The sequence below is a fragment of the Typopeltis vanoorti genome, chromosome 7 (assembly GCF_054136105.1).
Source record: "Typopeltis vanoorti isolate ZY-2024b chromosome 7, IOZ_Tvanoo_1.0, whole genome shotgun sequence".
In the NCBI taxonomy this organism is placed as follows: domain Eukaryota; kingdom Metazoa; phylum Arthropoda; class Arachnida; order Uropygi; family Thelyphonidae; genus Typopeltis; species Typopeltis vanoorti.
The window spans coordinates 90,141,071-90,158,310 of NC_143555.1; the positions used below are offsets into that span (position 1 = coordinate 90,141,071).

The 17,240-nt window shown below is 34.2% G+C and overlaps 1 protein-coding gene across 1 annotated transcript in view; it reads right to left on the reverse strand.

Moving 5' to 3' along the window:
- The window catches only part of LOC150104851 (uncharacterized), an 867,921-nt gene that overhangs the window by 155,056 nt on the left and 695,625 nt on the right, over positions 1 to 17,240 (reverse strand). The gene's annotated exons all lie outside the window — the stretch shown is intronic.

Sequence of the window (17,240 nt, forward strand, 5' to 3'; positions counted from 1 at the left end):
TAACATGTCAATTAGTTCCTGTAAGCTATTAATCGCCTATCGAGCTATCGTGTTTTTCATGCAAGTCATAGAAAATTCCAGGAAAGTGCAACTTTAAAATGAATGGTCAAATATCTTTTTTGTGTGTGTGTGTGTTATTTTCCCCACTTAACTAGTAGCACGTGCAGAATGAATTTCTTCAAATAATAAATTTTCAATTCAATTATTTTTTTCATTCTCAGCGATTTTGTAATTATTAGTTACGCATTCAGGTTTTAATTACCTTTCTTTACTTTCGTTCTCTGTGTTAAAATATTTATGTGGGTGTTCGTATTAAACGAATTTTTCATTCCCGTATTAACCAGCATTTTCGGTTATTCATATTTTTCCTCTCTTCCCAGCTACCTCACCCGATCTCCTTTTTTTAGGACGGTTAATTGCGATTCTACCGGACTTAACAGTTCATATAAGCTATTTAAAAAAAAAAAAACAAAGAAAAATATAAAAATGAGTCACATAGAAAAGGTTCTGTAGCTTTCAACAGATAGCAGTAAAAGTTAAGACTGATTTTAGTTTATATGAACTACATACTTCATGGTAAAGTATACAATATTTACTACGATATATAAATATTGTAAACAAAAATTGAAATTTTAAACACTTAGATATATAGTAGATACTGTTTTTGTTTACTATTCCATCAATCCATTTCACGTCCGTCCAAGACTGGTTTAGTTCCTTAATTAAGGATTTCAGGCAATTAATGTAGCCGGCTTCATCTCCCCAAGGGAGAGTATTTTAATGTCTGTAGATATGTATATTCATTTGGGCTGTTTGCTGTTTTGAAAGGTGAAAAAAAATTGTTTTTTTTATACCTCAACTTGGCCCTCAGGACGGCGAAATCGTTGAAGCGGTTTGTGAAAGTATTTCATGATGAACAGCCCATTTTTCTACCCACTGCAGGGTGAAGGCCTCTCCCATTGTGGGAGGTTTGGGGTCTACTACTCCCATAGGGACCCATTTCATATTGGGAGCGTGTATCTATACTTGGGTGAATGAATGTATGAAGGTGGAAGACAATCACCAACATCCATGCTACGCAGGATTCGAACCGGTAGCCTCTTGGCCAACCAGGCTGGCATGAATGTATTTATAATTTTTTATTATTATTATAAACGGCGAGTTTAAGAAACGAGACCAATGACAGAAGTTTTACATTCTTTTTTGTGTTTCTTTGTATAAAAATGACACATACACACACAGAAATGTGCATCCAAAATAGAATGTGTTACTTTTGGGTTTGATTTGAATGGTAATATAATATACTCGTAATATACAAATATCGTGGCAGGCTATCGTTACAAGCGGCATAAGTATAGCAAAATCGTCGGACCCTTTTCTAAACCTTTATCAATGAAAGAAATAAATAATACCAGGAAGACTGAAACTAAAATATCCTGTAAATGACTAAGCAGCTTTCTGTTTTTATTGATGCTTAGTCATTTTATTGATGCTTAAATAGAAAAGAAAACACCAGCAATAGTATGCGGAAACAGACGAAATAAAACAAGATGTAAGTTCAGTATGACAAATTAGACTTAATCCTGTTTGTTTATCCGACAGGTCGGTAGACGATGAAAAAACGCCGCCACAGTTCGCACTCGAAAAGGTAGTGGAGAATATCCTTTGTATAGTGTTGTAGCGAAAGGGTGGCGGGGGGGGAGGGAAGAGTCTTGCAATGAAATGGAACTGAGTGAGTCGCTAATCGGATACAACATCCTGTTGGAACTGTGCAAATATGCCATCGGACACAGGGAGAGTACGTGTGAAACGAAGACAATTTCCTCTCGTTCGCTATTTCCACAAATCTTTAATTATTTGTGCAAGAACCGAATGGCCGCTGACTATAAATAGGTAAGGAGAGAAAGGTGCGGATGAAGAAATGTAGGTCACTTTCCCTCATTTCATAATGCCGTCCGCTACAGTTCGTCCGCTAAGTTCCGGAATTTTCACTCAACTCCGGTTGATAATACTGAGAGCAGTAAGTAGGTGTGGCAAAAAAAAAGAAAAAAAAAAGCACACACACAAGAGAGAGAGATGAAAATAGATGGATAGAAGAATCTAGCTTAACAGCAACATTCCATTTTGTGACCAATCACGATCTGTTTCACTTTGTAAAGAGTGATTTTTTCCCCTTTCGTATTTGCCATATTCGACCGATCTTCTCTCTTATTATGATATCATCTTTACATATATAAAATACAGGTAACCCTCGTATAACGCGGTACTTATATATCGCGGTCTACAAATTGTAGTAACCCTTTATCTTTTCATATATTTTTCACAGCGCGACTTAAAAATCAAATTTTATCTTCGTTAAATTTGCGTCTGCCCGTATTGCGCATGTAGTTATAAGTAGCGAATTTATATTAGGGGAAATACCCTTCAGCACGCATGTACGTCAGTTGTTTACAATAAACGAAGACAACGGAATTTTTCTTCGTTTTCTGCCAGGAAAGTGCATTAAAAATCATAAGTGTGTTAATCTCAAGCTGAGCACTTTATTTTCTGATGAGTCACATACAATATGTAATGCTTTTTTTTGTGTAAAAAGTTTATTTTTATAGTAATGGCCACTTAGAGGGCTTTTGCGATGTGGTTGAAAATGAAATTAGTAAACTAATTGATGGGAAAATAGATTTAAATGAGTAGTAACTGGTAGAATTAATAGCTGACGTGCAAATGATGTTCAAGAGATTTCTAGTGATGACGACGTTCGGCCAATCATAAACAAAGAACACCTACGAAATGTTAGTTTTGAAGACAGTGATGACGATTAAAGTATGCACTTTATTTTATTTTGCCTAAAACATTTGTGCATTATGTGCAATGAAGTTTACGTACAATTTTTAATTTTATAAGTTTATACTATGTATCTGTTTCATAGTTTATATGAAACAGATACATAGTATCTGTTTCATATAAACTATGAATTACCTGAATTACTTAACTTACATGAATTACCTGAATTAAATAAACATATATTTTTGTTGGATATGTCATTGTTATTTATATAATTTTTTTTTAAAAAAAGAAAAACGATTTCGGAACCTAACCCTACTTTTTCTATGTGATCTGAGTCTCGCATAACGCGATTTATATAACGCGGCATTTCTATGTTATACAGTTAACATTTCTATGTTAAACCTCGTATAACATCCCCGTTATACGAGGGTTACCTGCAATGTCACCATTGCAGGTAACCCTCGTATAAGGGGCTTGCGCGAGTCCCTTATAGCTCACCAACATATGAGTAGATCATGAAATGATCTACTCATATGTTGCAAATGTGTAGGTCATGAAATATTTGGTTAAAAATAATAGCCTTTAGAGGTTGATTGTCCTCTCATACTTCTTGATTGGAATTTGTACACAAGCTGTATTAATAAAAGTTTTTGTGTGAAATACGGCTTTTTTTTTTTTTTCTTTTTCTCGACGATGCGCGAGCCCTTTGTTAAAATTTCCATAGCTCACCACTGGTTACCTGTACTTTCATTTGTTCTGCCTTATTCTTCAATGACTTCGTATCGCTAGACGCATTCTATTGTTTAAGTTATTAAGAAAGAAAACACTCTCCCCCTTTTTTTTTTCCTTTAGAGAGAATCACTGATGTCAATTTTGCTGTTTTCATCGAAACGTAAGTATAGTTTGTTCGGTATTTAAAGACTAGTCTATCTCCTTGTAGAGTGCACCATTTGATCTTTTGCATTACACGAATGCTTTCAGCAAGTACAGATGTCTGTAGATACTCATGCTATTTATAGAATTCGAGTCCCACAGATGGTTCAGTATTTATGCGAATGCATAATTCAGTATTTTCTACGGGATTCTACATGAACGATTTATCTAAACAGAATCTTGCATAGTTTAGCGCATTAAATATCGCGGGGAAGAGGAAATGGAAAGATGTAAATGAGAAGTACTGTGGTGTAAAATGCAAATTAGTCATTATATGCTATATAGAATAAACGAACGGATGTGTATAGATTTCAAAATAGGAACAGCCAAGAAATAAACAGAAAAAAATAAGTGAACAAAACTAAAAAAAGTATCGAGAGAGAGAGAGAGAGAGAGAGAGATTAAACAGAATGAAAGTGCGCTCGCACACACATACGCGTATAAAAAAATCATTTTATGTTCAAAAACAAATGGCATTAATTTACAGGAATTTTTCTGCCTTTAGAAAAAGTTCACACATGCAGTGATCAGTGATTACATAGTATAACTGTTGTTAGAAAGTTCAAGAAGAAATTAAAGTCAAAGTTTCGAGATACATTGTTCATTATTTCATAACTTCTAGTTCATTCTGTTAGTAGAAAAAGCCTCTCTCTCGCTGGCTCAAGTGATGTTACTGTTGGATTGCAAAATGGATGATAATGTTGTTACTCCACTCAGTTAAGAATTAATCATTCAATGAAAGAAGTCAAGGGCCATGTTCTCTATAATGATGTTCGTGGAGCACAACTTTTCATCTTTTGTTTGAAGGTTCTAAGTATATGATCTATTTCAATGAATTCCAACAGGGCGCTAAATATAGATAGCCCCCCCTCCCCCCCAAAAAAGTCTGTTTTAGTCACAGAAGAACAGTTCTTCGATAAGTCTGGATTCAATTTATGTAGTATTTTCAGCAATCTTCACTGTATGTCAGTATCAGGTTTGATAGTGACGTGCGGATCCCAGTAAAAGGATGTTTGGAATTTTTTTTTCGGAAACCGTTACATTAGTATTGCATACACCTTTATAAATGTTGGAGGAGCGAAGCATCATCGATAGATTATCGGATCGAAAGGAATACATAGGCATTAAGTCTTCTATTGTTGTTTGCCCAAGAACTTCAGATATGATCTCAGGTATGGTCATCTGAAAAGCAGATTTGATAATCTATCATTTGAGTCATGTTCCTATATTCTAGAGTTGCTGGGATTGGAAAAGGATATCCACTATGACTCCTATTTCTTGTTGCAGGAAAGAAGAGCTGCTTATCTGTAGCAGTTCTTATCTTGGAGTATTGTGGAAAAGAGGCTCCATGAGAATTTCACGAAATGAGGCTGCAAGCCAGTGCTTCACTGCACTGTGTTTCGTAAATTTAAGCTTTTCCACCTAGGCATTTCTGTAAAGCTGTTAGATGCTGGTATATGGACTGTTGTCATTCTTAGAATAGTAGAGAGAGAGAGAGAGACCTTTAATAACAGATGAAAAGATGTACTCCGTAGTCTGTTTATACGCTTTTTCGTGCGAGCATTGAGGAAGGACAGGAGACGTTATCCTGTAGTCAACAGATACTTATCTTTGACCTTCCCTCTAAACAGAGCTTGGAGTATGATAGCCAGTTGGCTTTGTTCATATTAAGTGATAGATTTGTGAATGTATTTTTTGGCGAATTTCACTGGAGGAAATTAGAATCTTTAGTTTATACCAGAGGCATTTGCTGCTATTTTTCTGACGATTATTCCCTTCCTGTAATAGATGCAGAGGCTGGATGATTAATTTGTTTTAAAAAAATTAAACTTGGTAAAATATACATTTGGAAGAAAGGCAATAAGAGACCGGATAGATAGATATACAGTGCATGTGTGTGTGTGTGTGTGTGTGTGTGTGTGAGAGAGAGAGAGAGAGAGAGAGATGGAATGTCGTAGACAAAGAAAGGAAAAATGGAAGAGGAAAGAGCGAGAGGGATATATAGAAAGTGATAGAAAGAGTGAAAAAGATAGAGAATAACAGAGAGAGAAAGTGAGAGAAATTTGGAATGATATAGATAAAGAAAGGGAAAGTGAGAGGGCAATATAAAAAAATGACAGAAAGAGAGAGAGAAAAAAAAAAGCAGAACGAGATACACTGCTAATCTAACATAGAGAAAGAGACTCAGAAAGATAGACTGGCGAGCGAGCGAGAGATTGATTGACTGACAGAGAATAAAAGGGAACGAGAGAGAGAGAGAGTGACTGGGAAAGAAAAACAAGCAGAAATTTATTTTCGATGTATTATCTAAAGAAAGTGCTGGTAACCTAATTAATAGTGTTCTAGGTTAGTAGGTAATGTAGGAGCAGAAGGTGGGGCGTTGTGGGTCACAGTGTCTGTCTGTTTTGCATTTATTCTGATTCTGTTTATGTATTAAGTTGTGTGTAGCTCAGAAATAGTAAGACGAGAATGGGTGTAAACATCCTCGTCACGTTGTCACTAGAGACCACGTGATTCATTCGACAACTGATATACATGTTGATGAATATTTTGCTGCAAGCAGTTGCTCAGGGTAGTGGTTACCAACTAGCAACACGTGCGTCCATGGTTATGTGAAAATAACTGATAAGCATACAAGTACTATACGTTTAACCAAATAACTAAAAAAAATTTAGAACACCTTATATGTGTTTGTATCAATTGGAATAGTTATGGTTATAATAACATAGAATGCAGTTGGAATTAAATATAATTTATATAGTTTCGTATAATCGTGATATGCAGAGTAAACATCAACGTAAAATTCTTTTTCTTTCTTTTTTTTTTTCTTTCAAATATTCATGTGTGTAAAGGTGGGGAAAAAGTGGTCTTGCATATTTTGGACACGTCAGTGCCGCAGGCACTCAAGAACAAATATTTTCTCCACATCGTTTCCAAAAATACAGCATGATTAAGTCTTACAGAATTAATTTTACGCTGATCTGAAACGTGTCTGTCACTGGTGTATTTCACTTTCCCCTTACTTTTCCCCCCACTTCTCCACCACATAAAGGCAAACGCGGATATAAAGGGGAAGTCAGTTTCTCATCCCTTAACGGAAACGTATCTCTTTTCGGCTAGCCGGAACTAGGAGTCTGCGTGGTTACAGCTTAGCAACAAAGAAAAAAGGGTTAGAACCGGAAGCCTGGCACAGGTGGCGTGCTTCATGCCCAACAGAAAAACCAGTTGTGCAAGCGCCAGCGACATTGAACGAGGGCATTGGCAGGAGTCGCATAAATAAGTTTGAGGGCCGTTTTTTTATTATTATTATTCCTCGCTCGCGCGCGCATCAGCCTCTACACACGTTATACCACGACTACTGGGAAACGGTCACGAACATGCAGGTCTAAATGTCAAGTTCAAAGTTGCTGTTGGCCGGGGACGAAAGACGTTCGGGGGGGGGGGGGGAGAAAAGCAGCGAGGCGTACAGGTGGAGAAAGATATAAGGCAACCAGGGAAAGAAAGAGGTAGTAGAGCGAAGAAAAACGTGGCAGTGGTGGAAGAGGAGCGAAAAAAAAAAAAAAAAAAAACAGCTACAGGGAAAGTGTGGAGTAGAAGTGTTACTTTGATGTAATTTAAAATGTTTATAAATTGGTATTGCCGCGAATAATATTTTTCAATAACACACAAAAGAGAACATGATGACGCTACAAAATTATCAATATAGTAGTGTGTGTGTGTGTGTATATATATAATTTAATCAAAATTTCCGTAGTTTTAAAAGCGTTTCTCTCTCCCTTAATTACGTAAGCTAGCAAAGTACAGTAAATTCTAAAATAGACGATTTAATTTTTGACACATAGGCAATTGCAGACTTCGTCAATCGTGTTTTTACGTTATTCACCATTCGTTCCTTTCAAAAACGGACACTTGTCAAGTAGTAGTTATTTACAAGTGACTTATGCTTAAATTACTCACTTTTGAAGGAGGCAGGGGGGGGGGATTATGATGTTACGATGTGTAATAATAGGATAGAAAGAAGTCGAAGCTGTGTGCAACAGAATACGTTTTTCATTTTCATTGTTCGATATTCAATTAGAAGGAATACGGCTAATCCTAGCATGGATCTTCTTTTTTAATTTTTTTTTTTTTTTTTTTTTTGAGATGTGCATTATTAGATGAACATTGATTTCAATTTAAAGTTCTCTTTTAACATCATCGATTGATTTCAATTTATCCTAACTTTCGGATGCCTGCCCGACGGACAATTTAAAGATTGGTTATTAGCAAGGTGATACTTTTAATGTAAACAGTCCATAAAAAATTCGAAAGTGTATTTTTTAAAATAAATAAACAGTAGACATACAAACGGTAACACTTAATTGTATAGCGATTTTTTTTTAAGTAAAATATATGATTATCAGAACAGACTTTGCAGGATCACGTACCGCAAGTTGCCATGGCACCAAACATGCATGTTTTTATAGTATGAATATCTCCCATATGCTTAGGTAATGATATATTAATAAATGAAATAGACAACATAAATAAACATATTTTTTATAATAATGACCTCTTCTCATTATGTAAAACAGTATATATACATCTCTTAGGAGCTGTGTTTTATATTATGAGAGAATATTAAGTTCTTGCTCCACCTTTGCTTGGAGTTGCCCTGGTGTTGTACTACCCAGGTGATCACTTACACTTGGGCTCGCCGATAGTTTTTTCGGCATGAAACTCTATGATTCGATGGATTTCGATCCGAGTTTCGTACCCGGCTATAAAAAAAAAACGGGATTTACCATCCCCCCTTTTAACTTAACATATTTTTTTTGTTTCTTCAAGAAAAAAAACACAAACAACGCAAATACTTTACGGTTAACTGCAGCATACATAAACTCATTTGCTACTGCCATTGTGATTTTCCATACTTTGCTATTTCATTTTGCAACAACTTAACTGACCTAGCCCTTGATAACAGCAACTTCTTCTTTAAGAATTAAGACCTTCCGTTTTTATAACATCATTGAGTGAAAATTGTCCGCGCGGTTAGCTTAGTGGCTTTGCGCTTCGCAACCATATGCCTGGGGAAGGAGTGTCCTAGGTTCGATTCCCGTCGGAGACGTGAGGAGCTGAAGGATCTTCCTCAGCCATAGCCAAGTTAGCCGGTCTTGGGCGCGGGCAGTAGGGTTTTTTTCCGCCAGTTTATCTGGTGTTTTTCATCCCGCAAGCAGGCAAACCGGCCCCTTGAACACACAGGGATACAGCCAAGAATACCTTGAGGCATAGGAGTGACCATTCTATCCTCGTATTTCGGTTACGAAATCCAAGCATGCTTGGAAGGGTGTGGGCCTTAAAGGCCTGTTAAAGCCATTGGGATAGGATTGAGTGAAAATTAAATGTTTAAATAATATTGTAACATATGAGTTCAGTGTTCTTGATTCATGAAACTGCAACTAGCTGTACGCTACACGCAGTTGCTATTATAACATGCACGTAACATAACATGGGAATATAAATATACACGTTGTTCCGTATCACGTTGCATATTCAATATTTATGTTTGTGGGAAGCATCTTCAAGAACCAGAAAACTGAAAAATTTTGGAAATTTCTGAAAAAAAACCCAAAAACTATGCTTTCAGAAGAAAAAAAAACCGTTTGATTAACTTGAAAAAAAAAAAAAAAGAGTTAGAAACTGCGAAATTCGACTCGGTTGGGTACTCTAATATACCAATAGTCGTCAATATACGAATCACAGGCAACACACAAAGGATGTATTTCATATCCTCACTTCTTTAGAAGTTAAGAAATTGTATTTTACTATAATCCACTCCACAGCCATTTCCGGATATAAGAGTTTGGTGCTGTGGCTACTAAATTTTGAAATTTTTTTTTTTTTAGTTTATATGTTTTATTTTTTAATGATATATATATAACAATTTGTAATCATATTAAATTTAAATTATTTGTAATTTTTTTAAATTTTTCGATTTTTATGTGAGAAATATTTGACGCCTTTCATATACTGCTGGATGCAATTATGTATGGTTAAATATGACACTACCGCAGCAACTTCTAAAATAGACTATGTATCGCTACGACATGTAAAGAATAGTAATTAATAGCATATTCGAAAAATGACGATACATAGTATGTAACTGTAATAACAGAGGATTATGTATATACCAGTTATTACAGGATACAGGAAAGTCACTGTTTATAATTCATTGCATGACTGTGTTAGAAGTCGGTGGACAGATCAGTAAGGTAATAATGCCGAAAATAATAAAGATATAATTCTTTAAAATAATATCTTTATATTATAGATATCAAAATAAAAAAAATTACAATCATATTAAATTTAAATTATTTCTTAAATATTTAATTTTACAATTTTTACATGAAAAACATTTGACGCCTTTCATATGCTGCTGCATGCTCTCAAAGCCTGTTTTTTTTTTCATTCAAATTGCATCGTCGTTCGAGAACTGTCGCTATATATGTTTAATAATTTAAATTATTAAATAAAAGAGCGATATATATTTGAGCCTAGTCTGAAACGACGATGCAATTTGGTTGGAAAAACCTGGCTTTGAATTCTGTTAGAAAGCGAATCGTCTTTAAGGGGCGTTTTCAACTGACGATGAGCTACTCAGTCTCATACGGAGGAAACAGGTCTTCTTTCCTTCGGTTTTTTTTTTTTTTTTTCCCGCGTAAAACAGGAAGAACGATTAGAGAACACATACAATTAACGGACTAAAATACATTTGAGAGAATAATTAGCGGCGTGGGATGGGTACAGATTAGTGACAGATTAATCACGGGACTCCATGGAGGTGTCATATTATTATTATTATTATTATTATTATTATTATTATTATTATTATTATTATTATTATTAGCGAAATATGTATTATTTATTATTTAATAATATATTATTATTTTAATATAGTAATAATAATCTCGATACTTTTATTATTAAGTAACTGACTTTTTTTTTTTCAATGGTAACGGTTTTGTAATCATATACCAGGTGGCAGAGAAGTTTAAGAAATATTTCAGTATCCTACTATGCGCTGAAGCCTTGGTTATTTAATAATAAACCTATTATAAAAAAATACGCTGACACGTCTGCCACCTGGTAGACACAAACCGAACACTGTTGTCATGAAAATATGACGTCACATTCTTGTTAGCTAAACTAAGAATTTAAATGAAACAATTTTATTATATGGGGAAAATCAATATGATGTTTAGTTAATGCTATTAAATGAAAATATTGAAATAACATTGATTCATTTTTCGCGAAACGTGTTATTACGTGATTTTTGATGTGGGGGTGGGGTGGGGATTATTTTCTATAACAGATATTATTAGCATTAATAATGTATAACGCGTCTAAAAAATGCTTTAAATATTGTTAATTCACTTTAAATTCTCATGCGCATACGCATTAAAAAATTATTAGTGATGTAATAAACTTTCAGTTCCGAGTTTAGTAGATAAAGCCTTTCCTTTTTTCCACAAACAAATAAGAGTTCGAATCCGGCTATGATGGATGTGTATGGTTGAGTAAGAAATAATGATTGTGCAGGTTATTTGGATACCAGGAAAAAAAAAAAAAAAAAAGGTGTGTAGCCTTTAGAGTAGTCTTAACCCCAAACAAACAATTTTGAGCTAATAACAGGGTCATAAAGGATGCTTTATATTTATGTTTGGCATTGTAATTTAAGAATGAGAGAAAAGTAATGTTTGAAAAACTCGATTTCATTAGTGTTTAGATGGCTAAATATGGACGTAGTGCATTTCACACGTGCTGTTTATTATCAGATTTATTTTCCAGAATAAGTTGTATTCGATGTATACTTCGTTCTTCGTTGCATCAAGTACATATATTATTAACATTTAGGAATGTATTCAAAATGATAGGATTCGTCCCCTATCGTTCTTTAAGGGTTCTTTAAGTGATCTTCCCATTTCTGTTCCTTCACTTGAATGTTCTTTCAGAGATTTTCTTTTAAGTTCCGCTAACCAGTTAATCAGTTTTTTTCCTTCCATTTTTGACTTCATTGCAAATATATAATGTTTTGTGAGCATCTGAGAGAAGATAAAGATACAGTAGTCAACAGGATAACAGTCCCAACAGGTGTTTCTCGGTCAACGGTTGCATGAAGCACCACTCACAAAACTATAAGAGCAGCTGTGGGTATAATGAATAAGATGAATGCCCAATGGGAGCCCACGTTTTCAACCTAAATGCTCTTAATTGTCCCCCTAAGTACTCTTAAGTTTGCTGTAATATGATAGAAACTGTGGGAATTCGAATGGTAATTGTTGGATTCTCACGATAAAAAAACAAGTTGTAATATTATGTTTGATTTAAAAATGTATTTATTAAAAACAATAATATTTTTTACAGCACAACATGGTAATATAAATGTTTCGTAATTAAAAAAAAGGAAGTTATTTAAAAAAAAAACTAATACTGTATTGAAATCTAAACAGGTTTGAAACAGTGCTGTGATGTCATTAATTCCCCCCCCCACCACCACCACCACCAAGTGACGGTATCTACTTTGCGATCGTATCTGCTTATGAAATATCAAGACAACTCATGCTAAAGGTTCTGTTCTATGTAAAAACACTTTCAGATACTTCTTAGGGCAAATGTCACTTTGCTTATTCTGTGAAAAATGAGTATTTTATCCTTTTCGATATATATATAATTAAATTATTTTGTTTCGTTTCTTTTCTAAACTAATTTTTTTTAATCTTTTTTGTTTTCGTTTTTTTTTTTTCCTTTTATTAATCAGATGGGTCATTCAGAATTCGAACAAGGAAGCTATAAAAAGAAATTACAAATTTGTTTAGGTGAGTTATTTAGAGTTGTATTTATTATATAGTTCCTTTATATAATAAATACATATTATTTCCCTGAATAGATGATCAGCAACAACTGATCATCTATTCAGGGAAATAATATGCAGAGGCGTATAGTAATATAATTATAAGGAATTGTATCTTCCAGTTAATTTGATACCTATTGAGCTACAGTTAAGGTTCATCTGTTAGCGTTGCCTAGGATACGATTTTTAGACGTCTTAAGAGCAATACACTAAAGTACTTTAAGTAAATCACACCAGTATATTCTCAAGTACTGCTATATACGATTAAATAGATCGCACACGGGGTTCTACTTCTTTGTGTTATACATTTAATTATTGTATCTAATAATTATGAACTGTTATATTATCATAAATAGGTCGAATTCCAAAACTCTACGAATAGTAGCAAAGTCACGTGAATCCGTCTAAAAAAAGATGAATTCTTCCCAATATAGAACTAAAAACATTTCAAATACAGAGAACCTTGACTCAGGAGGGAAATAGGGAAACTGATGCACAGCAACCTATAATTCTGGCGTATAAACTTGTGCAACAGACAATTCAGTCTGGCTGTTCGACAAGGCACCCTAACTGTCCCTCTCTTGGAATATTTGGAAACAAAACAAACATCGCTACAGCTCTGGAATATTAGTCAGATATGGTTAACCATAGAATAAGCACATTTACAAAACACTGTTCTTTCTGAGTGTTTATTTTTAATTTTATTGACTACAAATTGTAACAACTTGCGACATCGATTTATACATGAAAAAGTAAAGATTATTTTATAAGAATACATTACACGGAGATGTAAATTAAATTTAGCAATGTACTTTATTAACCGACACACAAAAATCAATAGTGTCCAGTATGCATAATAATATATAAAAATTCTTTAAAATCTACATATGTCTGTTTTAAATGAAGCTCATCTGAGTGTTCTCAAAGTAGTGAAGGTAATGAGAAACATTCAGATTTTTATCTTATGTTAACTGAATAAAAAAGCCAGTTCTACCTATCGAGTGCGGGATTTATTTTTTTAAAAAAGTCTATATACCAATAGTCTTATGTTTGTCGAAATTTGTGTTCAGGACTGTTTTGCTTGTTTACCTGAAAGAAAATCTGAGAGAAGAAACCTAAAATCGGTTAATTTAGCTTGGTCTCAAAAAAGGCTAATCAAGTTCCTCTAATCGATTTATATGTTATATCGATCTGAGTAATATTTATCAGCATTAACAATTTTGTGATTTGGATTTAAATTAGCACAGTGTATGTATCTTTTTTTATTACATGATACGTATTATGTATCGCGTAAGGAAAAGATTTTATAAAATTGTTTAGAAACTTCATTGGCTCGTTAAAAAGTGTAATTACACTAATCAGTTAGCACGTTGGGTTCTAGGTGAAGAAATATATAGTTTTAGTTCAAGCAGTTTCCATAGCAACACGAACTGTTACGAAAATTATTGCAGACGATTATGAAACCAATTAAAGATCTCTGTATATCAGCTGAATGGCGAATGACGTTAAACTGAATGGAGAGAGACAAATGGTTAATGCGAAATTAAACATTTCAAAACTCAAACGTTATTTAAAAAACAGCATGGAGAGACGATGTGTTATGAACGTCATTTTATTGTTTTTTAATATATATTTTTGCGCTATAGTCTTGCAGTATCGTGATCATTAATACAGAGTAGTAAACATCGTTTCGTAAGAATTATTGTATCCTTTCGGTCATTGCGAGCAGCGTGGTCATACTAAGCTTTCCCATTCAGACGTTGCACGTAACAAAAGAAATCCAAAATCGATTCAGCGGGTCAGTGTTCGAAATAACTACTACTGCTGCCCTCTAGCGTACTCTAATGAAAGGATGTAACCAAGGTAACAGTCGTTGACGCATTCGGCGAAACATCGCAGGTCACGGCCAGGTGAGCGAACATGCCCTCTACGAAAAGGGAAAATGATGCCCTTTTCGTAATGAAGTCCTCTGGCGACACTTATTAATCAGCATGCGGTACACTGACCCCTTTTTGCAAGGGTCTAGCTTTCACGCAATTGGCTACTCATCCGGAATCAGGGAGAAATAACAGTCGTGAACCCCCAAACAATGCTTGCAGGTTCCGTTCGAACTGGTTAGACTCAGCTAGAGGAAATAGCTGAAGTTTTTTTTGTTTTTTTTTCATTGCCTTCTCTTTTTTGGTCATGCTATAGTGGCGTTAGCTATTAAGGCGCCCTCTAGCTGCTCATTATGTTGAATTGTGATGATAGTATATGTAATTCTTCTATGTTCATAATCGCAGTGTTCTAACCACGTCTTTCTTCCTGTCATGAAGCTATATTTGGATTCCCCCCCCCTCTCATGTTGTGTGGTACATTTTGAACACACTTAAAATAAATTCAAAAACAAATAAGCAAATTGTGTCAATATGATACATAGCTAAAAAAGGGGAAAATGACTCTGCTACTGGTTAGTAGCTCGAGATCAAGGACAGAATATGTTTTAGTACACAAGAGGTATTTTATGCTACTCATTACATCAGACATCTTTACATCACACGTGTTGCTAAATTGTTAAGAACTGGTTCGGTTCTTTTCTTTTCAAAAACATCAATTTACTGGTTGTGTTTAATCTACTAGCTAGTTCCCACCAATAACAACAGCTCGGCACGGTTAGAATTTGTTTAGGAGTTATTCTAAAGCAACAGTATCCCAATTTTTTTTTTTTTTTTTAAGGGGTGATGGACATTGGAATTTTTTAAAGGTTAGCTTTAATTGCGGGACTTTTCCGTTTGGAGAAACTAATAATCTTATTTTATTTATATATATATATATATATTTTTTTTTACTTCCCCTTCTTTAAGTAATACTGTAACACCATAATTGACTGGCTGCGATAATTGTCGCAGTCACCTTGACCTCTCCCATTAGGAAATGGTATACCACTGAAAGTGATATTTCACTTCTGGGAAGAAGTAGAAGTTTTAGGAAGTATGGAGGCGCTGTATATGTTTATATCGTGTATTATAACACGTAACATCGTGCTTTTATAGGGTACTCATTATTTTCAGTATACAGTATAAGGTTGGATGAACCGGTATGTTCATTTTCTAACATTCCATTCTTGATTTCCCGAATCGAAAACAAAATTTTACATTCGCGAGTAATTTAGCGGCTGGCATCGATCGAAAAAAAAAAAAAAAATAGATCGCAGGAAAAGGTGTAATAGAATCACAAAATTAATTGATAATCATGTGAACTGGTCGTATTGACAAATTCTTAGCTAACCAGAGGGGCGGGGGTGCTGTTATTACCCCTTAAGGTTTATTGAAAGGGAAAAAAAAAAGTCGACAAACTTTTTCGCAAGGCTTGTGTTATATCACATGCGTTCCTATAGCAAATAGCCTCTGTGAAGAATATGTTGTCCAAATAAAGTTGAGAGGGGGTTTTCGTCAAGACAAGTTTCAGAGCGTGATGAGGGAAGTGGTAATATCTTCTATTGAAGTCGCTGAAGTGTTTTTTTTTTTTTTTTTTTTTTTTTTTTGCCAGATCGCATAAAAATTTAAGTTTAAAAATCCCGTTTATTAAATTTTGCAATACCTAAAATTTTAAAATATATATATAGTTGTCCTGCCGGTTCTTTAGTTTCTTTGGTAAATGGAAGAAGAAGAAAGTCAAATAAAGATTGATAAGGTTTATTTTATAACCGATATTTTTAATAGTACATTAAAAAAAAACGGTTTATTTATCTGAAATGAAAAATGCCTTCTTGCATTTGTCGGAGAGAAGATTATGTCATTTCAAGGCAGCGTGTTTTTTTTTTTTTACCGGTAATTTATTTTTTATGGATATGGATTGTTGAGGCTCTTTAATTATCACTTTATTGTTGTCCCTGACACCGAGTTTCCTAAATGTATTTTTCTTTCGTTTCGGTTTTGAATACTTATGTCTCTATAATACTTTTTTTTAAAAAAATCTACGCTCCCAACGGTCAACAGATTTTGAATGTAGTATCAGAAAAAAAAAAAAAGAGGAAAAAAAAAAGTTGCCGTTTTTTTTTGTTTTTTGTTTTTTGTTCGCTAACAGTTATTTACTGTTAGCGAACGTGATCAAAATCTTAATTAGTTCCGAAGCGAAAATAAGAATCATTTCTTGTTTCTTCAGTACAATTATGAATACTGCCGCTCAGAAAGTTTATGAAAGTTCACAATTATTACATAACACAGTCGAGTATTTCATCTAATTTTATAAAAAATTTTAAGTACAAAAAAAAGTTCAGATTTACAACTTTATTTTTAATGTTGCGAAAATATAATTTTTATAACTTTTCAATAAAAATGTCAAAAGAAAAAATCGTACTTCTCACATTATCTACAATAAAATAAATATACTGCATGCAATTCAAGTAAACTGGATTTATTTGAATTGTGACGCAATCTGTGACGTCACAATAGGTTGTGCAATGTTTAAAATAAAAAATACGCAGTGTATAAATACATACATACATACATCTTCAAGGCCCACCTTTCCTAATTGGGTTGTGGGGGCAACATCTGCAAGAGGAACTTCCAATAGTCACGATCCTCTGCCACGAAGCTCAGGTGTTCTGGTGCAATTCCCAAACGTGTCCACAATCTATCCAGCGAGTCCGTGG